General features: G+C 38.7%; 1 long non-coding RNA gene across 1 annotated transcript in view; it reads right to left on the bottom strand.

Annotated features, from left to right (window-relative positions):
- Positions 1 to 12,512: 12,512 nt before the first annotated feature.
- Positions 12,513 to 13,636, bottom strand: part of LOC140905396 (uncharacterized) — a 118,019-nt gene continuing 116,895 nt past the window's right edge. The window contains exon 4 of the long non-coding RNA XR_012156844.1: positions 12,513 to 12,608. This is a non-coding gene — a long non-coding RNA (uncharacterized lncRNA). The remainder of the gene's footprint in view (positions 12,609 to 13,636) is intronic.

Below are 13,636 nucleotides of genomic sequence, written 5' to 3'. Positions count from 1 at the left end.
AAAAGTGACACTTACTTCACACTTGCTTGGCTTTAGAATGACTGAACAGATTTTTATCAAACTTTCCAAATTACCTCAGTGCTGAGATTTGAGCATGAAATAGTTCAAGGTAAGAGTTTATTTTGAGAGGGAAGGTTAAAAATGAAATGGCTACCCCTTGGCCTGAACCATAGATTTACCTCTGTATCTGTGTACACTTCTTGTCCTGGTGACTCTCTCCAATCTGTAGTAAAGAGCTGAAGCATCCAAGTGAAGATACCTTAACTGAGGCCTCCTCTTAATGCTTTATGAATTCCTTGAGATGGAGCTCTTTATCGTGTGATGCTTACATGTTGAGCAAGCTAGGTGGTGGAATAGAGAATCATCATTATGAGTGTTAGAAAATGCATCCCTGTGACAATTTGGATAATAAACCTTAAGAGCAGGAGACCCTAATGTCTATAATGGATGTGAATTTTTATTTTACCAACATAATGTTGTCTTATTTTACTATGATATAACTAGCTCAAATACATGGGATACCAAGGACCATCTCAGAAAACCTCACTGTGTCTGTCAGTGAGATCCTTGGCTTTCAGAAAGTTGATGGTCCATCCTCCTTTTCCCCAATAGGGAATTACCCTTTCTTAGGATCCTTTCACCTCATGGTTTCCTGCTAGCTGGTCCTTTTAAATATGGAGAAAGAAGCAGCACCTCCAGAAGGGCCACCTTAATATGGCTGTACTGTTGGCAAGTTCCACCTGGAAAGTATTCAATTTGTTTTTCCATGAATTTTACTCTTTTGAGTGAGGTACATCTTCATAATCCCAAACTAAAGCATTTTTAACAAACTTCTTTACAAGTTGTTTTATAAAGTGGTAGGAGTTTAATGTTCCAAGTATCCTAACTTTAAAAGTACTGATCTGATTTTCTTCAAACTTAGCTATCTTATCAAGGTTCTATAATACCTACAAAGCAAGTCAAATTTGAAGATTCTACCATTCAGCATTCAATTGTCAGAGAAATCCTGCCCCTATTGAAGTCAATAAGAGTTTTGCCTTTGATTTTAGTGGGGCCAGGATTTCATCCCAGATTACAATAGAATAGCAAAGTGTGGAGTTCCTCCCCCTTCGCCCCAGCTCAGAGTTATCCGATAAATTATTTTCAAATTGCTAAATATAGTCATATTCCGGCTTTGACCTATGAGGGAGAATTTTATCTGAAAACAAACTTTTTTTTTTAGAAGATTGAATAATTGAAGTGGAGCAAGGGTAGGGGATTGACAAAGGAAGCTGTTTTAATTGTTTAGGTACTTCATATGTGCATATAGGTGAATGATGACTTGACTGCAGAAATATTCTCATGAAAGAGTGTTTCCTTCTTAGTTGCAAGATAGTCAGGTTATGACTGTTAGCATTTTTAACAAAATACCTTTAAATATTTTGCATTTATTTGAACTGTGTTATTTAGTCACCAGGTTTAAATTATGAACGTTATATTTTTTCCATAATGCAATGCAATCTGTGCCATCAAGTAAACATCATATGTCATTCTGCATCATTCATGTGATGCTGGCTTTGCGGTCAAGAGCAGAAGAGATGATGATTTCATACCATTAGAAAATATAAGCTATGTAATAAATGTCTTGTATATTATGCAGTGGTTAGCTAAAATTCACCAAATTCTAAACATCTGCATAGTAGATTTTGTTGGATGAACTGGGATTTTTTTTCTCACTGACCCGAACTCAGTATTCTACCTACTGATCTCTCTCTTTCTAGTCAGCCCTGTTGACAGAGAGAGAAATATGTAGCTCTAATTGCTGCTTTGGAATAACATTTTTAAACTGGAACTTTATCTGACACATGCAAGATCATTTTTTCAGGAGTAGTTTTGCTACTCACTTTTTTTTTGATTGACACAAACAATTTTTCAAAGTTTGTTGATTGTTTCATGTTTCTTAGCTTTAAGAGGTGACCTTTGTTTATTCTTTGCCTTTTTGTGTGGATGACAAAGGTTTGGAAATCCTATTGGTGAAATGTCATCCCTTGAAAGAGGACAAATATTAAAAAAAAAAAAAATCCCAGCAAGTGCCTTGCCTTCTAGAGATTGTCACAGTGTACACTGAGTACTTAATAACTAAGAAGATTGCCAGCTGTACTTCAATTTACGGTTCTTTTATTAGCTTTGGTTTTCCAGCACGAGGCTTTATTTAATTGTCTGAATAGATGGTGACAAACCAGGAGGCACAGTCAGCTTCAAGACACTTAATGAAGAAATCTGTATTTTTAATCTAGCTGTAGAGCACATAACTATTCTGCTTTGATGATCTGGCCTTTGTGATGAACTTGACTAGAAAACCACATGTGCTACACTATCTACCTAATTAAGTCATCAGAATGCATTGGAGCAAGCTGAGTGACTCACATACACTAGTGTAAGTAATTTTAGTTCCTCTATTGCTTAGTTAATAGAAAGTGGCACTGTTCTAGATTATGACTGATAGAGGTTAGGTGGTACAGCTGCTGTAATAGTGACTCCAGGTAGAGCTCTTGAAAACAGACATCTCTTTTGTCTGCAAGAAACGTGGTGTTGCTTTTGTTTTGTCACTTTTCATTTCTCTACTTTATTAGGAAGGGATCTTATAGACATCTTGCTCCAGGTGCTTCTTTGCCAGATCCTGCATGCCCCTACCTTACATTCTTTATTTTAAGTGCACAGTATAGAGGCTTAAATAAAATGATTTAACAATTCTTCAAAACTGGTCTTGTACTTGAAAGGATACGGGGGGTTGGCTTAATTGCTACAGATTAAAAATAAAAACACTCCAAATAGGCAGTGCCAATGACAATTAATGTTCAAAAAGAATCTGATAGGAATCCTCCTAACACACTTCTGAAATGAACTAGATTTGTCTTTGTTTTGTCCGCTGAGGGCCAGATCCTGACATCTTTACTCCTGTGGTGTAGTCCCTCACCTCCTGAGCAGTCCCAATCAAATCAATGGGACTACTTGAAACTATTTAATGGGAGTAGCGGAATCTGGATCTAAATATTTAGCAGTACCCTGGTATAATCTTACGTAATTGTGTAAACTAAATCCTACTTCAGTAAGCTTGTTGGCATTGCAGAATTGATATGAGGTAATTTGACTGATTTTCACCTAAAAATGAGTAATGAGATTTATAATATTGCTTTTCTTTTTACATTGAGGTCATGCTCATTTTGTGTGGTAAGTGAAAAGATTGGGATAAATGCTGTGGGTGTGCACAATAAAACATTTACAAATAACGTGGACACAATTTGGACATTTGAAGTTGTGCATCACTTAAAACTAATAAAAATAAGTGTTTCTCTGCTGTTCCACATTTTAGTAATTGTCTTGCGGTCTCTCTCCATAGAGAGAGTTACAGCTCAAATGTGCAGATTTTTCTATAGAAACTAACATTTATTTGGAAGGATGAATAAGTTAAGGCCAAAAAACTATTTTTGTTTTTGTACTTGATGTTAAAGAGATTAATTTCAGAAACACAAATGAACAAACTATCACTTACAAGAAAGTGTCTTTGTAATGGGGTGGGACTCACCCCCTTGGTACCTCCTGCTGGCCATCCTGGGAATTAGCTCTCATTTCAGCAGAGTGCTCTAGTGGTGTCTTGCCAGTCATTGCTCTCACCTCCACCTCTAGGACCTACGTTGCTCCCCGGACCACAGTGTCCTCTTCTGGACACAGCCCTCTGGTTGTACCCCACTCCGTTCTCCCCAACCCCTTCATAGGGACCCTACAGTCCTCGGTCCCACCACTCGCCTCAGTGGCAAACTATAGTCCATGCACTGGACTCCCCTCAGTGGTGAGTGGAGGGGGGCAAAAGGGGAAGGACCCAGACCCACCTGCTACTCCAGTGACCAGCCCAGGGACCCTATAGCCACATACTGACTATAGCAGCCACATACTGACCCTCCTCCTACTCCCCCATCTGTTTCCCTGGGCCACTTCCCTGTAGCCCTAGCACCTTCTCCACCCTTGTATCAAGGCTTCAGTCTGAAAATGGTCAGTCTGGAGTTCCCTCTTGCTCCCTGACCCTGCTCAGCACTGCTCTGTCCATGGTGCTGTCTCACTCAACCCTCTTACAGGGCAGCCAGTCCTTCTCCCTTGGTCTCCAGGGAGAGACTGCCTCTGTTCTGCTTAGCATCCCTTCTTACAGGGGCCAGCCTGGCCCTGATTGGCTGCTCAACCAAGCCTTTTCCCTATTGGCTGGCTCAATAAGTCCTCTTCTAATTGGCTGGGTTCTCAGCAGCCTCTCTAAGGCTGCTTTAAACCTTCTGCCTGTGTGGGGTAAATGCACCACCACAGACTTACATTTACAGTTTCTCAAAAGGTCAGGATTGGGATATTAATATGCAAGGGCACATGCTAATTTATTATTGATACTGTAAATTTGGGCATCTAAGATTTTTGTTACCAGAATGTTTAACAGGTTTCAAACAGATCTTAGTTTTGATGTTTTCATACACAAATTTTATGTTTAATTTAAGAAAATATATATACTATATTAAATAGTATCCTTTTGAGTCTATTGGATTTATGTTTGTTTATATGTTTTTGCTCTATTTATATCACATGCAAATGAACAAAAATAAGATACAGTTTTTAACTTAAAGTCAGATTTGTGTGTGTGTCCATGCATTATATTTAATGGTTGCCCTACTTTTTTCTCAAGCTTCATGGGGAACTTTGGGCTGAGTGAATCTTCAGCCTTAAAGGAAAAGCTTTGGAAATTTTATGAGCCCTAAAACAGGTTTAGATTTAAAGTGCCTTCTAACCTAGTGATATAGGCTCTTACACTGTGCCTATCACCTGAGCACTTGTATGGGATCTCATTAATTTTGTTACAGGAGATAATTAAGATGAAAGATCCTCCAAGGAGCATTGCAAAACACATCTGGTTAGCCTTTCACTATGTCTCTGGGATTCTGTCTCTTTCCCCCCCCCCCCCGAAAAGTAATCAGTTTTGCTTATTAGGATTTTCTTCATCCACAATATACCCTATAGAGAGATTCCCAGTAATATTAACCAGTTCCTAATGTACTGCACTTCCATTTTTAACTGTATAGTTTGTTTACATATATAGGGCTAAATATGGTAATCTTGTTTATACATACAACGAGTTTGGAACATATATTCTCGTATATTAACACACATGGAAATCTATCGTCAATACTTTAATAATTAGGATCCTAAAACTTAGGCTTCTAAATCCCTCATGAAGGCATATAAGCACATGCCTAATTTTAAGTACATGTGAGTGGTTCTACTGAAATCACTGGGGCAGCTTACATGCTTAAAGTTAATCGGGTGCTTATGTTCCTTGCTGAAGTGGGACCGTAGTCACCTAAATAAATGGCTGATTTTCAAAAGTGCTGAGCACCTATCAGCTCTTACTGACCTCTCAGGCATTTTATTGTGAGTTTTGTTAGCTGCATCATCATCTCCAAGGAGTCCAGAGTTGTCTTGAGTTGTGAATGGTCACTGATGTAGCTGGGTTCTGACCAATTAATGAACTCAAAGTATTTGTGATATGCTTTGCTATAAATGGTTTGTTTTCCTGGGTGCAAATTTCTGCACCAAAAATCACCTATTTTTAAACTTAATAAGAATGTCATTAGATCTAATCTAAGGCAACATTTGGTTTTGTCTGCTTGCTTTAATCAGATCTCTGGTTACTGAAGAGGGAGAGGTTTTATGTATGGTGTCTTTCACATTAGCATTTGTTTTGAATGAGGTAGTTAGGATTCAGATCATCAGTTAATCCTCATATAGTCTGAGTTACATTTACCTCTCGCTGTGCTTTTTTAGATTACAGGATGCTGATCATCTCATAAAATTCTTGCTCTCTTTAGCAGGCTTTTATCGGTCTTCACTGTTATATTGTAAACCACTTGCTTTTCCATTTGAGCTATAGAATTTTATTTCAGCTTACTAGAGCTGTTCCAAATTTTGATTATTTTTTCTAAAGGAGGGAGGGGGGAAATTACAAAATGATTGATTTGCAATATTACCCCATCTCCTTATTTTCATCAGGTCTAGAATTGTGCAAACTCTGATTCCTCACTTAGAATTATCAACTGTGTGATTCTTATCCAGGATCTCTGTTATGGGGAAAGCTGGAATAAAATTCCCAAGGAAAGGCTTACTGGTTCTCATAGATTTCTTGTGTGGCAAGTCAGAAATTCTGTGTCAAATTTAAAGAAAATTCAAAAGTGGAGGTTTTCTTGATGAAACTGTATAATGCAATCAGTAAAATAGGCTCTGCATTATCTCTATACCTCTGCTGGGAGAGAGAAAAGTGGTCTTTCCAGTTCTAAATATGTTTCTTCTGCACTTAGACCAATCATCTCCTCCTCCAGACAATTAGCATTTTTTCATGCTAGAATTCAAGTAGGAAGATAGGTCAAGAGAAAACTGAGAGTGGATCTACCTTTTTAACTCTTGATTTCTCACAGAACTCCTTAACAAAGAGAAAAAATGGCCACCAGAGTAAAAAAAAAAAAAAAGCTCGCTCTTGGACTTGAGGTTGTTTCTCCCCCGCCCCCCTCCCCACCCCAGTCTTCGGTAGAGAAATTGAGGACACTGAACTATACCTTATAGTAGTTTCCAGAAGGCTCTCTTACTGTAACCGCCCAATTTGCTAGATTTTGGTTTCTATGGAAAGTACTTGTAACTTGATTAATATTTAGTTACTTCAAAAGGCCTTTTTACATATACAGCATGAACATTAATCTTCATCCATCTTCTTTCAAGCACTGAAGCAATTTTCACAGTATCTTTGCTGTCTTGAATTGGTGGAATTGCTTCTCTTTGGAAGATTGACTTCTCATTCCTCTGTAGTGAATTATAAAGAAATGTGATAAAATTAGCTTCCATCTCTTGTGCCGCAAATACTTCAATACTTGTTGTTCTTTCCTGTGTTCTGTGAGCTACTGTATAAAGACTTTCTAAAGAAAACTGAAGCTATTTAATAAATAAAACTGAAAGGACTAAAAACAAAAATATAAAGAAGAAATTGTCGCATCTTAGCAGGAAAGTGTGGATCATTTAGTATTTCAACGTAATTAATCTCAGTGAGAAAAAAGGATGGTCTGAGATCAATCACAACTTAAAGTATTCAGTCTCCAGTCTGGGATTCAGCTCTGGTTTGAAATATTTAACGTTTCTATTATTGCAGAAACTCCAATCAATCTGTTACAGTTACCTTGCAAGAAATAAGTGAAATCTGTTGGTCAGCATTTAATTTGGATAAGGTGACAATCTTGGCAGTGGAAACAACAATCTTAAAGTCTATCCTGCAGACGCAATAACTTGTGTTTTGTTTTGTTTTTAAGAAGTGCACAAACAGTGCATGCACCTGTTGAATTTGTCCTTTCATTGATGTTAAGATACCTTTCCTCCCCACACATTTTCTTTAACAAATGGCTGGAATATGTGATGTGTATTAACTGCTCCATTCTAGGCCCATTATATAAAAATCTGTTTCTGATTGATAATGATATGAGCTCAGGTGCTTAATCTATGTGACAAATCATACTCAATGTCTTACTGTTATAGTGCCCAGGTAGCAAATGTCTTATTTAATCAGGAGGCCACAGTACACTCCTAGGCACCATTAGAACTTCGTAATGAATTGACTCCTGTCAGTTTAAAGAGTTGAGTGATCTGACTTTTCATATATGGTAATTCTTAATAAACTTACACTTTTTTCCTTTGACATTTCATGTAGATTTATTCAATTTAACATAATTAGTTGCCTGATGTACTTGGTCCATCCTTTCTCACTCATACTCCACAAAAGAGTTGTAGCCTTCTCGCTGCAGATTCCCTCACTGCTGTATGGTGGTTAGTTTTTGCCTGTTTACTGTAATGTTTAATTAGGTCTTCCTTCATCTCCAGCAAGCTTCACGTATGTGTATAAAAGTAACCTCTTCAGCAGTAGTCTGTGTGCCATTCTAATTACTTGAGTTCTTAACATCTTTTGTGTCCTTTTCAGCTTTAGACACTTTCAGTAGTATAATGAATTTCTTTGATCACTCTGCCTTTTTACCTCAACCTTTAAGCAATGATTATGCAGGTAGCAATGCCTATAATTAAACTTTCCCAACACTTCCCATTAAAACCCTATTTTTCAGTTGCTCATATAATTTGCCAGACTGTTTGGGATGAAATTAACTATACAGGGTGTTTACCTCAGGCTCAATTTTTAGGAAAACTTGAAACAAAATGGTTCAGCCATTTCTCAGAACGAGGTTTAGGGAGGATATGTTGCTTTACCCATGATAACAAATTATTTAAATTGTTTTTGTAAACTCTAATGTGTCCATGTGAATAGGGACTTGAAATTTGATGCTATCACTGTTGCTACTCCTGTGAAAATCTGCCCACACTTTGGCCAAGTTATGAACCCTAGAACCTCATTTTGCAAATGTTTGGTAGAAATTTGTCAGGATTTAGCACTAAATTCTCCAAAGATTCAGTCTGTATTTGAGTATGCTCCAGCCCAAAGTTTCAAGGACTAAGTAGGACTTTCCTTGCAACCCTCCTTTTGGGTGCCAGAGGCCAGGCACAGGTACTGAGAATAGGGAGACTCTCTTCTGTGTCCTCATTGCTCCCGCTGCTAGTGTCCTGGCAGTGAAGAGGAGGTGGTGGTGAAAGCTCTCTGATTCAAATGCAGGTTGGTGAGGCATTGGGCCTGAAGGAGCAGGAATTCTGGCTCAAAGAGATGGGCAGACTGCGGCAAAGAGCTGAGCAGGGTGGGGATTAAGATGAGGAGCTGGAATGCAGATCGGGGGACATGAAAGGACTGCCACTGAGCTGGGAAGCCAGGGTGGTGTGGAGATATGGGGATAGGAGAAGGACAGACTGAAGAGGATGGGCAGAGGGATCTGCAATCACAAGAGTATAGGTCTCTCAAAAACTGGAGTTTTAACCCAGTTTTGAGTCTTACCAATTCCTCTGCTGTGAAAGTGCATGAAAATATCATTTTTCTTGAGTGACTGGCCTCTTAGAGAATGACAAACCTGCAACTGCTGTCAGTTATGCCATTAGCTCAAGTGGTAGAGGACCGACTCTGCTATGCATCTCACCCTGGTTCTAATTCTGTATGAATCAATTTAGTTCCACATAGCTGGCATTTCTGTTGTCTTCAGTTTTTTTAAAAAAATTTAGATTGCACATAACTTATAAAAACATTGTTTGTGAAGGCAGGCGTTCAAGTTAGGAAATACCAGCTATGAGGATGCTCTGTGCCACTTAAATTCACCCCTTTTGGACAAATACTTTGTGATGGTCTTTAATTGCATGATCATGTTCTAATTTTTCCTCACTGCCTCAGCTCCAGTGCACAGGCAGATGGTGCTCTGGGCATGAATCAGGGTTGTATAGTGAATGAGATTGTCTATAGGGCCATTGCCTCATTTGTTGCAGCAGCTGGAAGATGTGTATCATGCTGCCTAGAGAGACGCTCACAGTTGTGAACCAAAAACAGGGCAGACACCTCAAACTGGTGAGATGTTCTGTAATTAGATTTCACCAACTCAGTAACAAATGTGAACTCATGGATCACTAGAACAGTCTTACCATAGAGTCACAGACAGTCCCCTTGGGCACTCCGGTCTATCTTGCCACCCAGGCAAGCTGGACTTAGTGTTAAATGGTCACACCAAAAATCACAAAATATTCAGGTTGTTTCCAGTCCCAAGAGACCAGTTACTTAGCCCAGATCAGTTGGTACCCTAGTTCTTACACCAAATACAATGCCTGTAACCAATTCTGTAATAAACTTTCTAAAGCTTTAACAGCTAGGAAAAATAAATGAATAATTTACAGGTTAAAGCAAGCAAACATACCCACACAAATGAGTTACCATCCCTGATTCCTAAAGATGTCAGAGAGGTGGTAGTCTGTCAATTCAAAATTTCTTTCAGGGTGCAGTCAGAGGTAATCCCTGGGGATCTCTGCCTTACTTTAGTGTCTCTGGCCCTCTCAGAGTTCAGACAACAAAGAGATGACAAATTTTCTTGTGACCTTGTTTTTATCTTTTAAGTTTGACCTTCCAGTCCATGAGACAAGCTCCATTGCAGGTAGCATTTCCAAATTGTGATAGGGCCACTCACCAATCCTTTGTATTATGATGTTTCTTAATTGTCCTTCCTTAATAGTGGGTTGCGGGGACAATTCCTCTCCCTGGGTTCACAAGTTCAGAGCAAACATTTTCAAAGTTATAAAGCAAAACTTGCATATTTCTTTATAGCATGAGATACAGACATTACAAGTGAGATTAATGTGTGCAGCAACTTACAGGCATTTCATAGAATCTAAACACTAAATACAGTCTTAGAAGACTAATAGCTATTTTGAACAAAACGAGCATATGGGTGAGCTGGTTTGGTTTCCAGCTGTGAGTTTCAGTTCTTAGCTAACACTACAGCCTTGGCCAGAGCTGGCACTTGGTTTACCATCACAATGTGTAATGAATAAGGCAAGGGGTTGCAGGAAAAGACAGGATGGTCTCATGGCTCAGGCAGTTGAATGATACCCTGCAAAACTGGACTCGCTTTCTGCCTCTGCCACAAAGTTCCTATGTGATACTGGGTAAGAGACTTTACGCAAAATTTTGGCAGGTGGAAACTAACTGTGAGTGCCTCATTTTTCTGGGTTGCCTAATTTGACCCTGAGCCCAGATTTTCAGAAGTGCTGAGTGCTCACAATGGCAACCACAGTCAATTGGAGATCTGCTTCAAACGACTGTTTATAAAAGTGCTAAGTACTCTGAAAAATCAAGAGCTCCATGTCTCAAATTGGACACCCAAAATTATTAACTGTTTTGAACCATTTTGGCTTTGATCTCTCTGTGAATCAGGGACCCCCACCTGCAATATGGGGATAATACTACCTTATCCCACAGCAGTGTTGTTCAGATGAATGTGTTAATGGTCCATGAGGAAGTTCAGATACTCTGTAAGAGTGTGGTAATATTATGTAGCATTCCTTTCTTTCCTGCATCTTACCTTACCTCTCTGTAGAACCAGAGGGCAAAGTTTTGTTGTTTCAAGGGAAAAAAAGTATTACAAAGTTAAACCTTAGAGCTATGATCTGCAAACCCCTGAATGTAAGTGTTAATAACAGCTGCCAGTGAGGCTCAGAGAGAGAGAGTGTCAGACTAGCATACAATTTCCTAGTGAACAAACATTTAATACATACACAAACATTTTCAAACAGTATTAGGAATACTTTGAATAGTTTTTTCAACTAAACTGTTACATGGTAAATCTCCTGGTGTTCTTTTTACAACCCGCTTTGTTGCTGTTACGTATATTTTAGCACAATGTTTCAACAGAGCATATGCATTTTCATACTTTAGTGCACACACAGATATATTTCCTTCTGATCTTCTCCTAGAGGCAATTTCTTAGGCCATGTCTACACTAGTGAGCTTATAGCTGCACAGCTGTACCTATGCAGCTGGGCCACTGTAAGATCACTCGTGTAGCTTTTCCTTCAACATAGTGCTGTGCCCACAGCCACTTAATTTTTGCTGGCATATGTTGTTCAGGTGGGTGGGTTTTTTCCACATATTTTTGCCAATATAAGGGGTGATATAGACATGGCCTTAGGTCTACCGAGGTGTAGACATGGCCTTAGTCTCTACCATATATGGATGTGTCACTTGTGGAGAATGGCAGCCTCTTAGTTCTGCTCCAGAAATCTCCAAAGATCAGCAAACAGTTCAAAGATCCTTTCAGGCAGAAGCAGTTGGAGTTCCCAAGCCAATAGCTAAGTTTGCTCACTTTCTAGCAAGTTCAGAAATCTGTAGGCTTTATTTAAAACTGTGCAGGTATTGGGGGATAGCCTTCACAGTAGATGCATCATCTCTTAGTCTTGTGTGGATCAGCTGCTGAGTCCACAAGGCTGTCTACAACTCTGCTGTTTATAACCTTTCCCACTTGAGTTCCTGTTGGCTCAGCTCTCAGACTGTGAATGTGAGGAATCTGAAAGACTGTTTTTTTTCTGAATGGAAACTGCACAGCTTGAGAGACAGCTACTGAGCATGTCTAGTACAAGCTACCTTTCCCATCTTCAAGATTTCTCTGTGCCCTTCTCTCTGTCTTTTTTTTTTTTTCAGGCAGTCCAAGTTTCCCCATAATACATCTCCTTTTCGTATATTGCTCCTTCCCCCCCTTTCCCCTGTTCAGCTCTCCCACTGCTTCCCAACTGCCCCTTGTCCAGCCAGTCCCAGCTCTCCCTTCCCTCCAGCTACTCTGGTCTCTCTCTCTCTCCCTTGTGTAGCTTCTATGTCAGAAAGCGGGAGAACGGAGTGCTGCAGCACTAGGAAATAACTTTTCCTCTTAAACTGCTTTTTGTTCTACAAAAGTATAGTTATTTTTGGTTTTCTTTAAAACAAGCAAAAATTCATTCTTTTGTTTTAGAATGGCATTTTAGTTCTATTGCGTTCATTGAAAAAAAATGCAATTCTGATGTTTTGAAGAAAGTGTGTGTGTGTGTGAGAGAGAGAGGCTTATGTATACCTGCTGTGGTCATATCAAGATTGGTGCTCCAGGGAAGAACTCCAAAGAGAGCTGAGAAAGAAATAAAAACATTTGGATATAGTAATTAGAAGCTGCACACCTAATTTAAAACACTGCATAATTGATTCAATTTAAATTGCAACTGAGACAGAACACACAGGAAATATTATTCTACTGTGTGATGTCTCACATTCCCATGGCAGAAATGACATCCTTCTAATTTCAAAAACATGGAATGCAGCGACATGATATTTATAAATTTAAAAAATCAGATTATGTCCACATTTTGGGCAAGTGAGAGGATTCTCTTGCATAATTTTATTTGTTGACAGTGCATTCACATAGCAGGTTCTCTTATATCACTTTATCGTGCACTTTTCTTTTTTATTTTTTTCCTCTGCAAGCAATCTCTAAAACATTGACATATTCTCAAAATTCCCCATCATCCCAGGTTGATTTCTCAGATGGATTATCAGAGGTCTACAGTCCTTTACAAAACCCACTTTTGTAGAGATATTCTTTTCAGTGGCTCATGAAAGTGAACTGGAGCTCATAAATCTATTACCTTTCAATAGTTGATTTTGATAAACATTTCATTCCATCAGGAAACATACAAATAGACAGTGGCTTATTCCTAGAATTACTGTGTACTCAAGGAAGGTCACAATCCTTTACAAGTTATTGCTAGTCATAAATTGATCTCATCTTCTGAATAATGGTTCAACATGTTGATCAATATTTTATTGCTGCTTCATTTTTTAAAATAACACTGAATTATACAGTCATTATCACCCAACATTGCAGACATTGCAAGAATATATACATATTATTGCTCTGTGATACTCTTTATGAAACAAGCCTCTGTATGAATGATTTTATTTCTGTGTTATTAAAAGCCTTTTTAATTTATAGGTGGAACAGCCATTGCCCTGGTATGGTTCACATATTATCTGTTCCAGGCCAGGGTTGTAACTCAGTGTAGTAGTTCACTGTAGCAATGACCTTCCATATCTAAGGATAACAAATCTGAATTTGTTAATGATTCTGGGAGCCAGCCTGCACAATTGATATGTCAAATT

The sequence above is a fragment of the Lepidochelys kempii genome, chromosome 1 (assembly GCF_965140265.1).
Source record: "Lepidochelys kempii isolate rLepKem1 chromosome 1, rLepKem1.hap2, whole genome shotgun sequence".
In the NCBI taxonomy this organism is placed as follows: domain Eukaryota; kingdom Metazoa; phylum Chordata; order Testudines; family Cheloniidae; genus Lepidochelys; species Lepidochelys kempii.
This window is presented reverse-complemented; position numbering and strand designations above follow the sequence as displayed.